The sequence below is a fragment of the Microtus oregoni genome, unplaced genomic scaffold (genome assembly GCF_018167655.1).
Source record: "Microtus oregoni isolate MIOR12 unplaced genomic scaffold, Mior012 000150F_ref0000365, whole genome shotgun sequence".
Taxonomy (NCBI): domain Eukaryota; kingdom Metazoa; phylum Chordata; class Mammalia; order Rodentia; family Cricetidae; genus Microtus; species Microtus oregoni.
Genome location: NW_024544800.1, coordinates 808,845 through 824,329, shown reverse-complemented (window position 1 = coordinate 824,329; position 15,485 = coordinate 808,845).

Genomic DNA, 15,485 nt, shown 5'->3' with positions numbered 1-15,485 from the left:
GTGTTACAGAATGAACTGGAGAATAACTAGAAAAAGCAGCTATAAAATAAAGTACTAACAATATTTTAGGTAGATAGTAGTCAGCTAGGTAGGTGTAGGGTAGGGTGGTCAAAGTACAAGTAAGAAACATTCTGTTTCTTCACAGACTTCAGGATTCAAAAGTTCTCTATATAAGACAAAAATGAGAGATAAATATGAAAGAAGTTGACCATATCTAATTATCCCCTTTCTTCACTTACTCTCTTACCTGAGGCAAGGTTTCACTTTGTAGCCCATGCTAGTCTGGAACTTGTGATCCTCCTGTCTCTGCCTTCTGGTTGATACCACTGTATGGGTGATTTCCTTTTATTATTAATTTCAATTTTCAACAAGTTCAATTTTCTACTTTTGGAGGAAAATTGGCCATTTTAAACCCAGTCACTAGGTCCTTCCACTATGAACCTTAAATCCAAGTCGTCTTACCCATCCAACGAGTGTTTACTACTAATGAGTCCCTTTTTTTCATAGCTCAGAAAGATTCAACCTTATATTGGGTTCTAGGAGAGAACAAATCTTACACATAGCTAGACCTGAAAGAAGCCTACATTTTAACATTCCAAAGATGCCTTACCCTCCCTTTGACCTATTAGAGATGAGAAGTTGAGCTAGTAAAGGTGGGAGAGGTGAACAACAACAGGCTTCACGGGATTTTGTATGCTACGTATCCTAGGTGAGACACTTCTGTGTTGAAATACTTGGTGTAATCATTTAAACAGAATCACCTGCTGTGGAAATTCAGACCAGCAGCTCACTGAAATGGATATTTCTTCATGTCCTTGTTGGCTGTTGAGTCACTCCTGGTATTCTCTTAGGCACAATAACCATTCTAATTTTCCTTCACTTGGTTTTTTAACCCTTTTATCTTTATAGTTCTGAAATTTCTCCAGTTTTCACTTGTACCTAAGCAGGGAGTCTAAAACTGAGTACTACTTTAATTATAGCCTAAAGGTTAAGTGGTTGTTACTCTGATTATACATTCCTAGTAATTAAGTTTTTTTTTTTTTTGAGATGGGTCAAGTAGTTGAGGCTGGCCTTGAACTAGCTATATAGCTGAGTAGCTCCTGAACTTCTGATTCCATTCTCAAATGTTGGTGTTACAGGCTTGTACCACCACACCTGACTTTTTTAAATTTATTTTTTATTTTATTAGACAGGGTTTCACTTTGTATCTCAGGATGACCAAGAACTCACTATTTACTTAGGCTAGGCTCAAACTCTTGGGTGATCCTGCCTCATCCTCTGAATGCTGGAGTTGCAGGAGTTAAGTCATCATGACCAGCTTCAAGGTTCTTTTAAAATATAGACTCATGGATAATTTAGTTTGTGATTCTTTGCTCCCCCCCGCTTCTGACCACCCACCACTCATCATTCATCTTTTCCTTTTTTGCATTGCTTATACAATAAATTGTCTTAATTTTATTTTTAGATTTTTCTTTCCCACTTCCCTGTATGTGCGTGTGTGTGTGTCTGTCTATGCTTCTTTTTTTTAAAAAATACTCATTTTTATATAAAACAAAGTAGGAATAATTATCAATATCACAAAAGGATTCTTTTTTTTTTGAGACAGGGTTTCTCTGTAGCTTTGTAGCCTGTCCTGGAACTAGCTCTTGTAGACCAGGCTTGGCCTCGAACTCACAGAGATCCGCCTGCCTCTGCCTCCCGAGTGCTGGGATTAAAGGTGTGCACCACCACTGCTCAGCTTACAAAAAGCATTCTTTAAACCCTTTGAGAGCTCCTTTAAATAGGTGGTTTCTATGGTGACTTTATTTATTTGTCTGTTTTTGACAGTCTTCACTCTCTAACAGTAGCTAGCCTCAAACTCATTATGTAGCCCAGGCTGGCCTTGAACTCTTGATCGCTCCATTTACTGTTTTATGCCAAGATACCTGATTTTTTCTCAGTGGTTTCCAGTGTTTGTATGTAGATAGAAATTCCTTTACCTAGAGAAACTGAAGGTAAAGGATAAAGATGGTTAACAGGAACTGTCAGCTGGGGATTAAAAATTAGGAGAAGAGGGCTGGAGAGATGGCTCAGTGAATAAAAGCATTTGTTGCTCTTGCAGAGAACCCTAATTTAGTTCCCAGCACCCACATGATGGCTCACAACCGTTCGTGACCCCAGTTCCAGGGAATCGGATGCTCTTTTCTGACCTCCATGGGCCCTAGGCATATATGTGCCTGTGGTGCACATATATGCAGGCAAAACATTCACATAAGAGAAAACAAAATTTTGGGCATGAGAGATGATAGCTCAGTGGGTAAGAGTACTGGCTGCTCTTCCAGAGGACCCTGGTTTAATTCCTAGCTCACATATGTCAGTTTGCAACCATCTATAAGCCCAGTCTCAGGGGATCCCACATCCTCTTGTGGCTTCCATTCACTGCTTTCACATGGTACAGTACACTCACAAAGGTATACAGAAATAAATTATAAATAAATAAATAAGTACTTTTTTAAATTAGGAAAAAGCTGCAGTTTATGAATTCGTAGAAATTTTATTCATGTGTTTCTTTTTAAGAAAATGTATCAACAATGCTTTTTCATCTAGTTGCAGTAAGCTCAAAATTTTTTTCTAACAGGTATATACATTTTAGTTTGTTAAGTATTTTTATTCTAAAATACAGTAACTTTTTGTTGAGAATCAGTTTTTCAAGGCTGTGGTAATGGAGGTATATACATTTTTTGGAGACAGGACCTCATTATATAGCCCTGGCTGTTTTGGAACTCCCTATGTAGACCAACCTAATCTCAAACTCACAGAGATATGCCTCCCCAGTGCTTAGATTAAAGAAAAAGTGAAAGATTTTTTCTTATTCTTCCCTATTCCCATTCTCTAAAACTGACTTTTAACTGGTGTATCTTAAAGCTACCCTTCCCCTCTTCTTTCTCCCCTCTGTCCTCATATATACACCTATAGGATCATCCACACATATGTATAGTTTTTTAAATAGAACATTGTTTTACTACTATGCAAATTAATATGTTATGGAATGTACTATGTATTTCTTGCATTAATAATGGTATAACATGCAATAGTATAGCTTTATTGCAATTTAACAATTCGCCTATTAATGGAAACTTGCCTCCAAGCATTCACTGTTATAAATACTACATTTAATCTTTCTCCTGTGTCTAAGTATTTGTGTAGGATAGATTTTGAGAGAAGGAATTGCTGAGTCAAAGAGTGTGTGCAATTTTTACTTTGATAGCTACAGCTGAATTACTCTTTTTTTTTGAGACAGGGTCTCTCTGTCAAGCCCTGTCTGGCTGGGAACTCACAGAGATACACCTACCTTCCAAGTGCTGGGTTTAAAGATATGGGCTACCAAGCTGGGCTAAATTTGTTTTCAAGAGTATAGTTTAGACCCCACACTAATACCAAATGACTTTCTGCTGCTCCCCTCAAATGATGAAATTCATGTTTCCTCACAAGAATTTTCCCTGCTAAACGTGGTACAAATTTAAATAATCTACAATTATCAAAAATATTTAGTGAAAGTGTTGTTTTCATAATTCAAATTTGCATTTCATGATGCATTTAGTTGTAATAATACCAACTGTTAGGAATTTACAAGTTTCCCCACACATTTAATTTTGGTCATTCTAGAAGCAGTATCTTTCTGTCAGTTAAACAAATTTAGTTATCACTCTTAAGTTAATGGCCCTGAATATTCCTATTTTTTTCTACTAGCCTTTGGGGGACAGTGAAGTCCATTAGTCCATTGGCAATGCAACCATGTACTTGCAAAACCAGTTCTGTCTTAGATTAGCACTACTTGAGGTGAAGTTCAGAGTAGCTCCCATGGATCCACATGGAAATATAATTTGCTTCTTGGGCCCCAGCTTGGACTTTTTGTTATTTTTCCTAGATCCAAATCTTAAATTCTAGGAAGAGACTAAACAAAATGGTGGTGGATGCAGGAGGGGACCAAGAACAATATGTTGATTTAAATAGGAGGCCAAATTACAATATCCTGCTCTTCTGGTTGGCTGTGTGTCAATGAGAAATGAGCAAGCCTGTAGTTATTTGTATGCTGTGGAAGCACATTCCCTCTCCTGATTGGTCTCTTCATGGTGGGAAGGACTACAGAAAGCCACTGGTATGAGAAACCAATGGGAACGCTGTGATACTGCTTTCTAAAGTGAAATCTGCCTCGCTTCTGTGGCCCACAGCCTGCACATCCTTCACAGTCTCACACTTCACATGTGTTCCAGAGTTATCACCTGTTTTGATGCAGTTAACTCAGGTTATAGGTTTTATAGCTGTTAGATGAAGTCCTCCCTAGACTGTACATCAAGGCCAACTTGGAGCTCTCCCTTGGGTGTGGTTGCTGGGGTCCTGGGTCAGAGCAATGGAACATTTGCTGGCATGTTTGACCTTCCTTGCTACAACATCACAACAGGTTGGAAGCAGGAAAGGCCATAAAAGCTGGAGACTGAAGAGCTTTATACTAAGTCCATTGGAAGAACAGATGTCTGACCTAGAAATTTGTCCATTCTATGCCACCATTTCAGCTAGTCCTCTGACATCTGATTTTACTCAGTGCACCTTTATACACACATCAATTTACCATAGGAAATCCATTTTGTTATGTTTTTATTTCCTCAATTTACCATGCTTAAATGCTTTTCAGTGTTTTGAAAATTTTATGTACTAGATTCATTAAATGTGACACAGTATACACAATATGCCATAGTATGAATATAAATGGCTTATTTAACTGTTCTCTTATTGATAGATTACTGGATTGTTTTAACTTTATTATTACTTTTTACAAACAATAGTGGTTTGACGATTCTTTGACTCTTCATCTTTTCAAACTGTGATCATGGGACTCCATTGAAAAATAACTTCTCTAAAGCCAAAAATTAGAAAAGTAAAATTGACATTTTTTAAAAAGTTTACATTGATGTGTGCCCTAATAAGATACAATTGAATTCTCATATCTGTTTCTGCCTTAAATCTTTTATCTATTGTTTCCACTGAAATATATCACATATATTATTGCAAGAATATGTATATATGTATGCACATATATACTATATATAATACTCTTCACTATTCTAACTTTCTTAAAAGATTGGGTCGTGCTATATAGCCCTGACTGGCCTGTCACTTCCTATATAAACCAGGCTGGCCTCAAACTCATGGCAGTCCTGATGTCTTAGTCTTCTAAGTGCTGAGATTACAGGCATGTGTCACTACACTTTTTTGTTGTTTGTTTTGCTTTTGTTTTTTTTTTTTAAAGAGAGTATTACTATATGGCCCCTTGTGGTTGTAACTCACTGTGTAGACCAGGCTGGGCTTGAATATACAGCAGTCCTCCTGCCTCTGCCTTCCAGGTGCTGAAATTACAGATATGCATACTGTGCCTGACTGTTCTAACCATTTTTAAGTGACATTAAGCATGTCTGCATTGTTGCACAACCATTACTACCACACATCTCAATACATTTTTCATCTTTCCACTTTAAACTCAATAACACCTCATTACTCCTAGCAGCCACCATCCTTTCTGTCTCTTTGAATTTGACAATCACAAGTATCCTATATAAATGCACTATTCCTTACATTTTTGTTATTGCATTTTTTTTTTTCTGAGACAGGGTTTCTTTGTAGTTTTGGAGCCTGTCCTGAAACTTGCTCTGTAGAGCAGGCTGGCCTTGAACTCACAGAGATCTCTGCATATTTATTTGTATATGTGTGCATTTGTAAGTGCTACAGCACACGTGTGGGAATCAGACGGAAACTTGCAGGAATCAGTTCTCTCCATCTGCCACGTAGGAAGTGGAATTGAACTCAGGTTGTCGGGCTTGGTGGCAAGTGCCTTTACATGCTGACCCGTCTCACTCACCCTTATTTATCTTTTTGTGACTGGCTTCTTTCACGTTAGCATAAAACTGATGGTCATCTATGTTACAGCACATGTCAGAATGCCTAGCCTTTTAAAGGCTGCATGTTTTTCATTTATTCCCCATCCCCTCTTGTTAATTGCATCTGCCAAGGACACTTGAATTGTTTCCATTTATTTTAATTAAAAAATGTAATTACATTTATTTATTTATTTATTTATGAGTGTGTGTACATGCATGTGCATGCTGTGGCATGTGTATGTGGGTTCAGAGGACAACTTGTGGAAGTTGATTCTCTGGTTCCAGTATATGGGTCCTGGGGATTGAACTCAGATTGTCAGGCTTGGCGGCAAACACCTTTAACCTGCTAAGATGTCTCACAGGCCTCATTTTGTGAAATTTATGCATGTGTCATGTGTATGTGTGTGTGTGTGGGGGGGGCAGAGAACAACCTTGTCATCCTTAAGAACTCTATTCCCTCTCCTTTTAAAAAAATGCTTAATAAGTATATTTCCTTGAGACCGCTGCCTAACATATGTTTCTGTTTGAAAAGTGATGATGAACATAAAAATAATAAAAAACAACACAATACAAGCTGCTCTCAAAGTTTCCCATTGTTTTCCCACCCCACAAGGCTACTTGGCTGAACTGTGGGCTTACCTTCTCTAAGTAACTCCCTGTGTCAAAGTTATGAACCTTTAATTAAAGACTTTAGATGGTGATGATATGTACCTCCAGAAGGTGTTTAACCTTTATTCCACAAATTAGTAGTGTTTACAATAAATTTAACTGGGGACTCAAGCCTGGTAGGACTTCCTCTCCTTATAGTCAGCCTCCACTGTAGAAGACATTCAGTGCAGGATTTGCCTGAAGTTTTCTGCTCTGATACATTTAGAGTTTCTATTTCAAATGTTGGATTCTTTGCTTTCTTCAATTTTAACATAATTCACCCATGTTTTCAGGCTTCCTAAGTCCCTGTAGACGTTATGATGGAGGGTTGGGCATGGTGGCACACACCTCTAATTCCAGCACTTGGATGGCAGAGGCAGGTTGATCTCTTGAGTTTGATATCAGCCTGGTTTACTGAGAAGTTCCAGGACAGCCAGAGTTGTTGCACAGAGAAACCATGTCTCAAAAATACAAAAAGAGAAAAAAAAAGAAAAAAAAAGCTGTGATGGTGTTTTCTATCACTTTACAGTAAATCTGGGTTAATAGAACCCTCAGAGACCTCAGGTTTTATTCCTGATTTCCACATTCAACAATCAAGGGATTCTTCTCAAAATACCTACACGAGTCAATCTGCACTTCAAGGTTGCCTCCCTCTTTTTTTCCCCTTTTTTATTTTTGAAATTATAGTTACATAATTTCTCTCTTGCCTTTCCTCCCATACATCCCCATTTTGCTCTCTTTGAAATTCATGGCCTCTTTTTTTCATTAATAGTTGTTACATGTATGTAATGTATGTATGCATATATACATATATTCCTAAATACATAATACAACCTGCTCAGTCTATATTACTTGTATGTATGTTTTCAGTGCTGATCATTGGTGTTGAATAACCAATTGGTGTGCTCTTTCCTGTGGAAGACTATTTCTCTCTCCCTCTCCCAGAAATCCTTAGTTGCCTATAGTAGGGTTGAGGCCTTGTGGGCTTTTTCCCCTCCACTTTGGCATGTTTATTGTTGTTGTCCTTGTTCAGCTCATGTTTAGACAGTCATGTTGGTGAGACTTTACAAGTGTAGCTTCTGCTATTACTAGGAGACACAGTCTTGCAGCAACCCCCCAATCTTCCACGATGTTGCCTGAGCCTTAAGTGCAGGAGTGTTTTATAGATGTATCTATTAGGACTGTGCTCCACGACTCTGTATTTTGATTGGTTGTGTTTTTCTATAGTGGCCTCTGTTGGCAAAGAGAAGTTTCCTTGATGATCCTTTTGAGATGTGGTCTCTCATTGACCTAAAACGCAACCAACTAAACCAGCAGGTCCAAGGGATCCTGCTTTTCCCACCTCCGCAGCCCTACAATTACAAGTGTGTAGTACCACCATGCCTGGCTTTTTTAGGTGGGTCCTCATACTTGCAAGGCAAGTAAATATTGGCTGAAGTATCTTCCTAGACTTTTTTTTTCCATTTTGGGGCCATTATGACTCAACTACAAGATAAAACAATTGATGAAATTTTTTTTGATATATGGTTTTGTGTAGCCCAGTCTGACCTTGACTTCACCCTGTAGTCACTTTCCAAGTGCTAGGATTCAAAGTACATGCTACCACACCTGTGGGTGTTAAATCTGGCTTCATATATACTATATATGTTTAGAGAAGCATGCTATCAACCATAGCCCAGGAAAAGCATTTAAAAACTTAATTTCAGACAGGCTTACTATGTAGCCCTGGTTGCCTGGCAGTTACCATGAAGACCAGGATGACCTTGAATTCACAGAAATGTGTGCCTCTGCTTCCCTGTGGTGGAGTTAAAGGTGTGGTGTGTAGCCATGACTAAAAAATTTTTTTTTTTTGAGACAGGGTTTCTCTGTGGCTTTGGAGCCTGTCCTGGAACTAGCTCTGCAGACCAGGCTGGTCTCGAACTCACAGAGATCCGCCTGCCTCTGCCTCCCGAGTGCTGGGATTAAAGGCGTGCGCCACCATCGCCCGGCTCCATGACTAAAAATTTTAATCTATATTTATTCTTTGAGAGGCTCATATGCATATACAATGTATTTTGGTTATAACCACTGTTCATTCCCCTTTCTATCTCATCCTGAACCTCCCTCCAAAGTCTACCTTCTAAGCCCTTGGTTAGAGTGCAGTGGCTGCTGCACATATGTGTGTGCATGTAGGCGTAGGGTACTCACTGAAACGTGGGCAACCTCCTGAGTGCCAGATCTCCAAAAAATCACTCTCCCTACCTCAGCCCCAGAAGTCTACTAACTCCTCAGGTAGAGATGGGGCTTCTTGAGCCTTTCCCCCACCCGTGCTGGAATGCTGGCTGCAGGTCCTCCAGGCAGCCATGGCTGCTGTGAGTTTCTGTGTGGAACAGCCCTGTCATGTCCAGAAGACATTGTTTCAGAAGTAGTCTTATCTTCTGTTTCTTAGAATCTTTAAGCGTTCTCTTTCTACAGTGTTCCCCGAGGAGTGTGTGTGTGTGTGTGTGTGTGTGTGTGTGTGTGTGTGTGTGAGTGTGTGTATAAAGCAAAGCACTCCATAGCCACTTATTTTTTGTACTTTTGTACTGTGACCAGTTGTGAACGTCTGTATTAACTGCTGTCAACGACAAAAAGAAAAATTTAATGAGGGCTGAGAGCTGCAGTAATCCATGGGTATAAAGAATTTAGAAGGCAGTTTGATATTATGTGTATTTGGCAAAATAATAGTAGTAGCTTTACCCCCTAGGGCCTATGACCTCCCTAGCTATTCATTCTTGGCTAGGTTTATAGTACAAACATGAATTCCTCCCCGTAGAGCAGGTCTTGAATCTAATTAGCTTAAAAACTCTTGTAGTGCTGAGGATCAAGAATTTATCCAATACTAGGTTGTTCTGAGTGATATTTTAGTTTTATACTTGATGTATTTGACAATTTTATACATGTCTATAATACATATACATGTGTATAATACAGTTCAGTCATATTTACTCTCCCACTAAGTTTTATTCTATTCTTGAAACTGTTTAGAATTGGATTTTGTAAATGATATGTTTGCACCCTCTAATGTTTTTCTAGATAGGTGATTAACTGTCCCAACATTTCTCAGTGATTTGAAGTGCTACCTATGTCATATACTCAATCTTCTCTACTCACATCTGTTTCTGGATCTTTTGTTTTGTTTTGCTTTTATCGTTCTTATGCCAACATCACACTTTTCAAACGACTACCTTAGGTTTGTTACTTTTTCTTTGACACAGAGTCTTTGTATGCTGACTATGGTCTTCTCAAAATTCCATGTTCAAATGATCTTCTTGCCTTAGCCTTTTAAAAACTGGGACTATAAGCATGTGTTGCCATGTCCAGCGTGCTATGAATTTTGAAATGTGGCAAAGTCTTCCTCTGTTTTTTAAACATTTCTTTAATAATTTTTAGAAATAGCCAAACATTCCACAGAAAGTCTTGCTGTTTTTTTTTTCTTTTTAATTTTTTGAGTCAGGGTTTGTTGGTGTAGCCCTGACCATCCTGGAACTCACTCTGTAGACCAGGCTGGCACAGATCCGCTTGCCTCTGTATCCTGAGTGGTGGGACCAAAGCTGTGTGCCATCACTTTCTGGCCTTTTTTTTTTTTTTAAGATTATTGAATTGTCACCTTAATTTTGAGAAAGTAGCTATTTTTACATTGTAGAGTTTTCCTGAGCACAGGACTGTAGTAGATTCCTCTGTTTAATCAGGACTTGTTAATGATGTCTCTCATTTCCTTTAGGCGTCTACATATTTTGTAATACTATGTTTACTCATCTGTCTGTCTCATCTATAAACTCTCTTGGATTTTTTGTTCGTTTTTGTATTTACAATGTCTGGCACAGACTGATGGACATTTTCTACTACAGTAGTTGTTCCGAATTTGATTAAAAACCATGGACTCACCCCATAGAAGAATGCACAGAATCTTAAATAATATCTCAAGGGATAAGTAGACACTGTGCCTGATATCTGTCAGGTCTGAGTGCCCTAATCAGAAGTGAGATGCTCTATAATAGCAGTTGAATACATTTTTGTGGAACTTGAGGGAACAATTTGATACTTTAAGCACAGGCTGTCACGGAAAGCTTTATAGCCACAGATACTCTCTTTGGCCTGAGACTGAATGAGCAAATAGGATTTTCTTTGATTGTGAAGGGCAGAAAAAGAACGTTTTAGGTAGACTGGTCCACCCTCTGAAAGCCTATTTATTCTACAAGATTTTGGAATAATTTAAAAATTTTTTTTGTTAACTTTCTTAAATCCCTTTGGGCTTTCTCTTACCTTTCTCATCTTCCCTTACTGCCCACTGTTTCATCCCTTGCCAGGTATTTGCATTGTTTTCCTGGGAAGCTGAAAGCATTGTAGATAAGTTTCTATACCCTAAGTTTCCTCTTAAATTATTTCTCCTTGCTTACTTTAACAGAAACTTGGTGTCTTAGGGGTTCTATCACTGTGATAAAACATCACAAACAAAGGCAAATTGAGGAGGAAAGGATTTGTTTCATCTTACACTTCTCCATCAGTCTCATGAAGGGAATTCAAGATGGGAACTCAAGGCAGGAACCTGGAGACAGGAACAGAAACTGAGACAATGGAGGAACCACTGCTTACTGGCTTGCTCCCCAGGGCTTGCTCAGCTTGCTTTCTGATACAATTCAGGACCACCTGCCCAGGAATGGCACCACCCACAGTGGGCTGGGTCTTCCCATATCAATCATCAATTAAGAAAATGTCCTGCCAGGTGTTGGTGACTCAGGGCGGCAGAGGCAGGCAGATCTCTGTGAGTTTGAAGCCATCCTGGACTACATAGTGAATTCCAAGACAGCCAGGGCTGTTACATAGAGAAACCATATCTCCAAAAACCAAAAACCAAACAAACAAAAAAGTCCCACAGACAGGCCAATCTGATGGGAGCATTTTTCTCAATTGAGGTTCCCTCTTCTCAGATCTCTGGGTTTGTGTCAAGTTGGTAAAACCAGCACTCCTGGATTTTCTCAAAGAGTTATACTCGCCCTATTGTTATGGCGCTTTTCAGATGTGGAGATCTCACTAGGGTGCCTTAACTGATCTCCAATCTCAAACTTGTGACTCAATTCTCTTGCCTCAGTCTTCCAAGTAGGCATGTCTACAGGTGTGTGGCACAAGTATATGTAAGTTGCTTCTTTACTAATAAACATTTAGGCGGTTTTCAGCATTTTAGTTTACAAATAATATCACACTAAGCATCCAAATAAACGTATGTTCTTGTATATGTAAATGTGCTTATAGGATAGATTGGTGGAATCTGAACACCTGGATCAAATGCATGAACATTTCAAAATTGATAAGTAGGGATGAGAGGAGATAAAAGAGGGTGAGGGTAGAGGTTAACTAGAATATATTATATATATTGATGAAAATTGTTAAAGAACAACATTAATTAATGAAAGTATTTGATAACTACTGCCATTTTTATCTTAGATGTTTGTTTAAATGTATGTTATTAAAAGAACACATCAGTGTTCATTTTCTTATATTTTACCAATACTGGAGCTTTATTAATTTGGGTAAGTTTTGTTTCACAAGGAAAGTTACTGTTTTGTTTTTTCTCTTTACTACTTTGGCTTTCAGTCTATTTCTTTCAACTCTTGGATTATAAATCTCTCCTTTGAGGTGTATGCCTTTTGCAATGTTTCCTTCCTCCTTCCCTCTCTTTTTTCCTTTCTTCCACTCTCTTCCTCTCCTTCCTTCTCTTTCTTTCTCTTTCCTTCCCCCCTGATTTTTGTTTTTGTTTTTCTTTTTTTTTTTTTTTTTTTGGTTTTTTTCGAGACAGGGTTTCTCTGTGGCTTTGGAGCCTGTCCTGGAACTAGCTCTTGTAGACCAGGCTGGTCTCGAACTCACAGAGATCCACCTGCCTCTGCCTCCTGAGTGCTGGGATTAAAGGCGTGCGCCACCATCGCCCGGCCTGATTTTTGTTTTTCGAGACAGGGTTTTTCTGTGTAACAGCCATGACTGTCCTGGAACTCACTCTGTAGATCAAGCTGACCTCAAACTTAAAGATCTGCCTGCCTCTGCCTCCAGAGTGCTGGGATTAAAGGTGTGCACCACTACTGCCTGGCTTTTTGTTTGTTTTGTTTTGTTTGAGACAGGGTTTCAGTCTGGAACTCTGGCTGTCCTGGAAGTCACTATGTAGACCAGGCTGGCCCTACACTCACAGAGATCCGCCTGCCTCTGCCTCCCAAGTGCTGGCATTAAAGGCATATGCCTCCATCTCTGGTCCCTCTTTTTTAAAAACCGGGTTTCATGTAGTCAGCTGGCCTTTAACTCAATATGTAATAGTCACTTTTGTATTGCTGTGAAGAGTCACCATGACCAAGGCAACTCTTTTTTGTTTGTTTGTTTTGTTTTTTTGAGACAAGGTTTCTCTGTGTAGCCCTGACTGTCCTGGAACTTGCTCTGTGGACCAGGCTAGCCTCAAACTCACAGAGATCCACCTGCTTCTTCCTCCCTAGTGCTGGGATTAAGGCCTGTGCCACCACTGCCCAGCTCTATCAAGGCAACTCAAGAAAGAAAGCATTTAATTAGGGGCTAGTTTACAGTTTCATAGGTTAGTCCACTATCACCATGGCAGGAATCGTGGTGGCAAGCAGGCAGGTGCTGGGGCAGTAGCTGAGAGCTACACCCTGACCCACAGGAAAGAAGAGAGAATGTGAGAGATCTGGAGAGAGAGAATTTGTGTGTGTGTGTGTGTGTGTGTGTGTGTGTGTGAGAGAGAGAGAGAGAGAGAGAGAGAGAGAGAGAGAGAGAGAGAGAGAGAGAGAGAGAGCGAGAGCGCACTTAGACCTGCTGTCACGGGCATTTGCACAGCTTTTCAGGAGACCCTTCCACATTGTTGAAGTAGGGTCCTTCATTGTTCCTGTCACTGCCCAGCATGCCAGACTAGTTGGCCCTCGAGCTTCTGTCTGATTCAGTCTCTGCCTCCCACCCTGCCTTAGGAGTGCTGGGATTACAGATGCACATCAAAGCACCCAGCCTTTTATGTTGGTTCCAGGGTGGAACTCGGGTCTTTATGTTTCTGCCCCAAGTGCTTTTATCAGGGAACCACCTTCCTGACCACCGAGATGATCTTGAGCTTCTGCTCCTCCTCCCTTTACTGCTCATTTTGCCCGGATCTCAGGCATGTGCTGCCTCATCCAGTTCATGTGCTTCTGGAGACTGAATCCAGGGCCTTGTACGTGGCAGGCAAGTACTCTAACTGTGCCAAATTCCCAGACCTTTACAAGTCTTACTGTAAACATATGTGTGAGGCCCTAGGTTTGATACCTAGCACTACAAAATATTTCAATGATTTGTAAGAATTTTAAAAATATTTTCTGGTCTTACACACTTTGTCAGATTTATGTTTTGCAGATATTTTCCCCAACTCTATACTTACCTACTTTCCTTCCTTCCTTCCTTCCTTCCTTCCTTCCTTCCTTCCTTCCTTCCTTCCTTCCTTCCTTCCTTCCTTCCTTCCTTCCTTCTTTCTCTCTTTCTCTCTCTCTCTTTTTATTTCCTCGCTTCCTTCTTTCTGTCTTTTTTTTTTTTTTTTAGTCAGGATGTCATTATGTAGTCTTGGCTGACCCGGAAATCACTATGTAGACCAGGTTGGCCTCAAACTCAGAAATCTGCCTGCCTCTGTTTTCCAAGTGCTGGGATTAAAGATATGCACCTTATTCATTTTCTTAATGGTGTTTTTTTTTTTACATAAACTGAGCTTTAAATTTGGTAAAGTCTAATGTATTCACACATGTACATGCATGTGCGTGTGTGTATTTCTGTATATATTTTAAGGTATGATCTGTTATGTAGCCCAGAGCCCTGATCTAGCCTTGCAAATGCTAACATTACAGAAGTATGGCCAGCAAATTTATTTTGTTATTTATTTATTGTGGATGTATGCATTATTTACCCTTTGTGATTCCTAGTCCCTTGGATTGAACTCAAGTCATCTGACTTGGTGGCAGGTACTTACCTGCTCAATTATCTCACCATTTCAAATTTATTTATTTTTTGTTTTTTCAAGACCTGTGTATAACAGCTCAGGAACTCACTTTGTAGACTAGGCTGGTCTTGAACTCACAGAGATCTGCCTACCTCTGCCTCCTGAGTGCTGGGTGGCATGTGCCACCACCCCTGCTCTCAAGTTTATCATTTTTATGACCATTGTTTTCTTTGTTTTAAAACATCTTGGTCCTCAAGTCTTAAAGATTACCTTTGGACTTTCTTCTAGAAATTGATAGGTTTGCATGCATGTATGTATGTGCACCATATATGTGCCTCGTGCCTGGTGAAATCAGAATTCTCTGGAACCGGAGTACAGATGGTTGTGAACCACCATGTTGATGCTGGGAATCAAATTCAGGTCTTCTGCAAGAACAAATGCTTTTGACTCCTGAGAAGAGGCTGGCCTTGAACTCACATAGATCTTCCTACTTCTGCCTCCTGAGTTCTGGGATTCAAGGCGTGTGCCACCACTGCTTAGCTTAACATGTTTTTTTTAACTTTTTTAACTAATAAAGAAAAGTTGCAGGAATAATATGAAGAATGATCATAAATCTTTAACCTAGATTTATAAATTTAAAAAATGTGATGTTTGTTTTTAAATATAATTTTATCTTCATAGTTTTTCCTATAGTATACTGCTAAGTACTTTAACATGGTTTTCCTAAGAACAGGGACATTTTCTTACAGAAATCACAGAATAATGATCAAAATCAGATCTTACACTTAAATTTTGTGTTTTTTTTTTTTTGAAACAAGGTCTTGCTCTAGCTCAGGTTGGCCTGTAACTTACTATGTAGTTCAGGGTAGCCTCCAACTCCTAAGTGTTGGAATTACTGGCATGAGCATTACATCAAGATGTCCCAATAATATCCTTTGTAGCATTTTTTCCAATCCAGA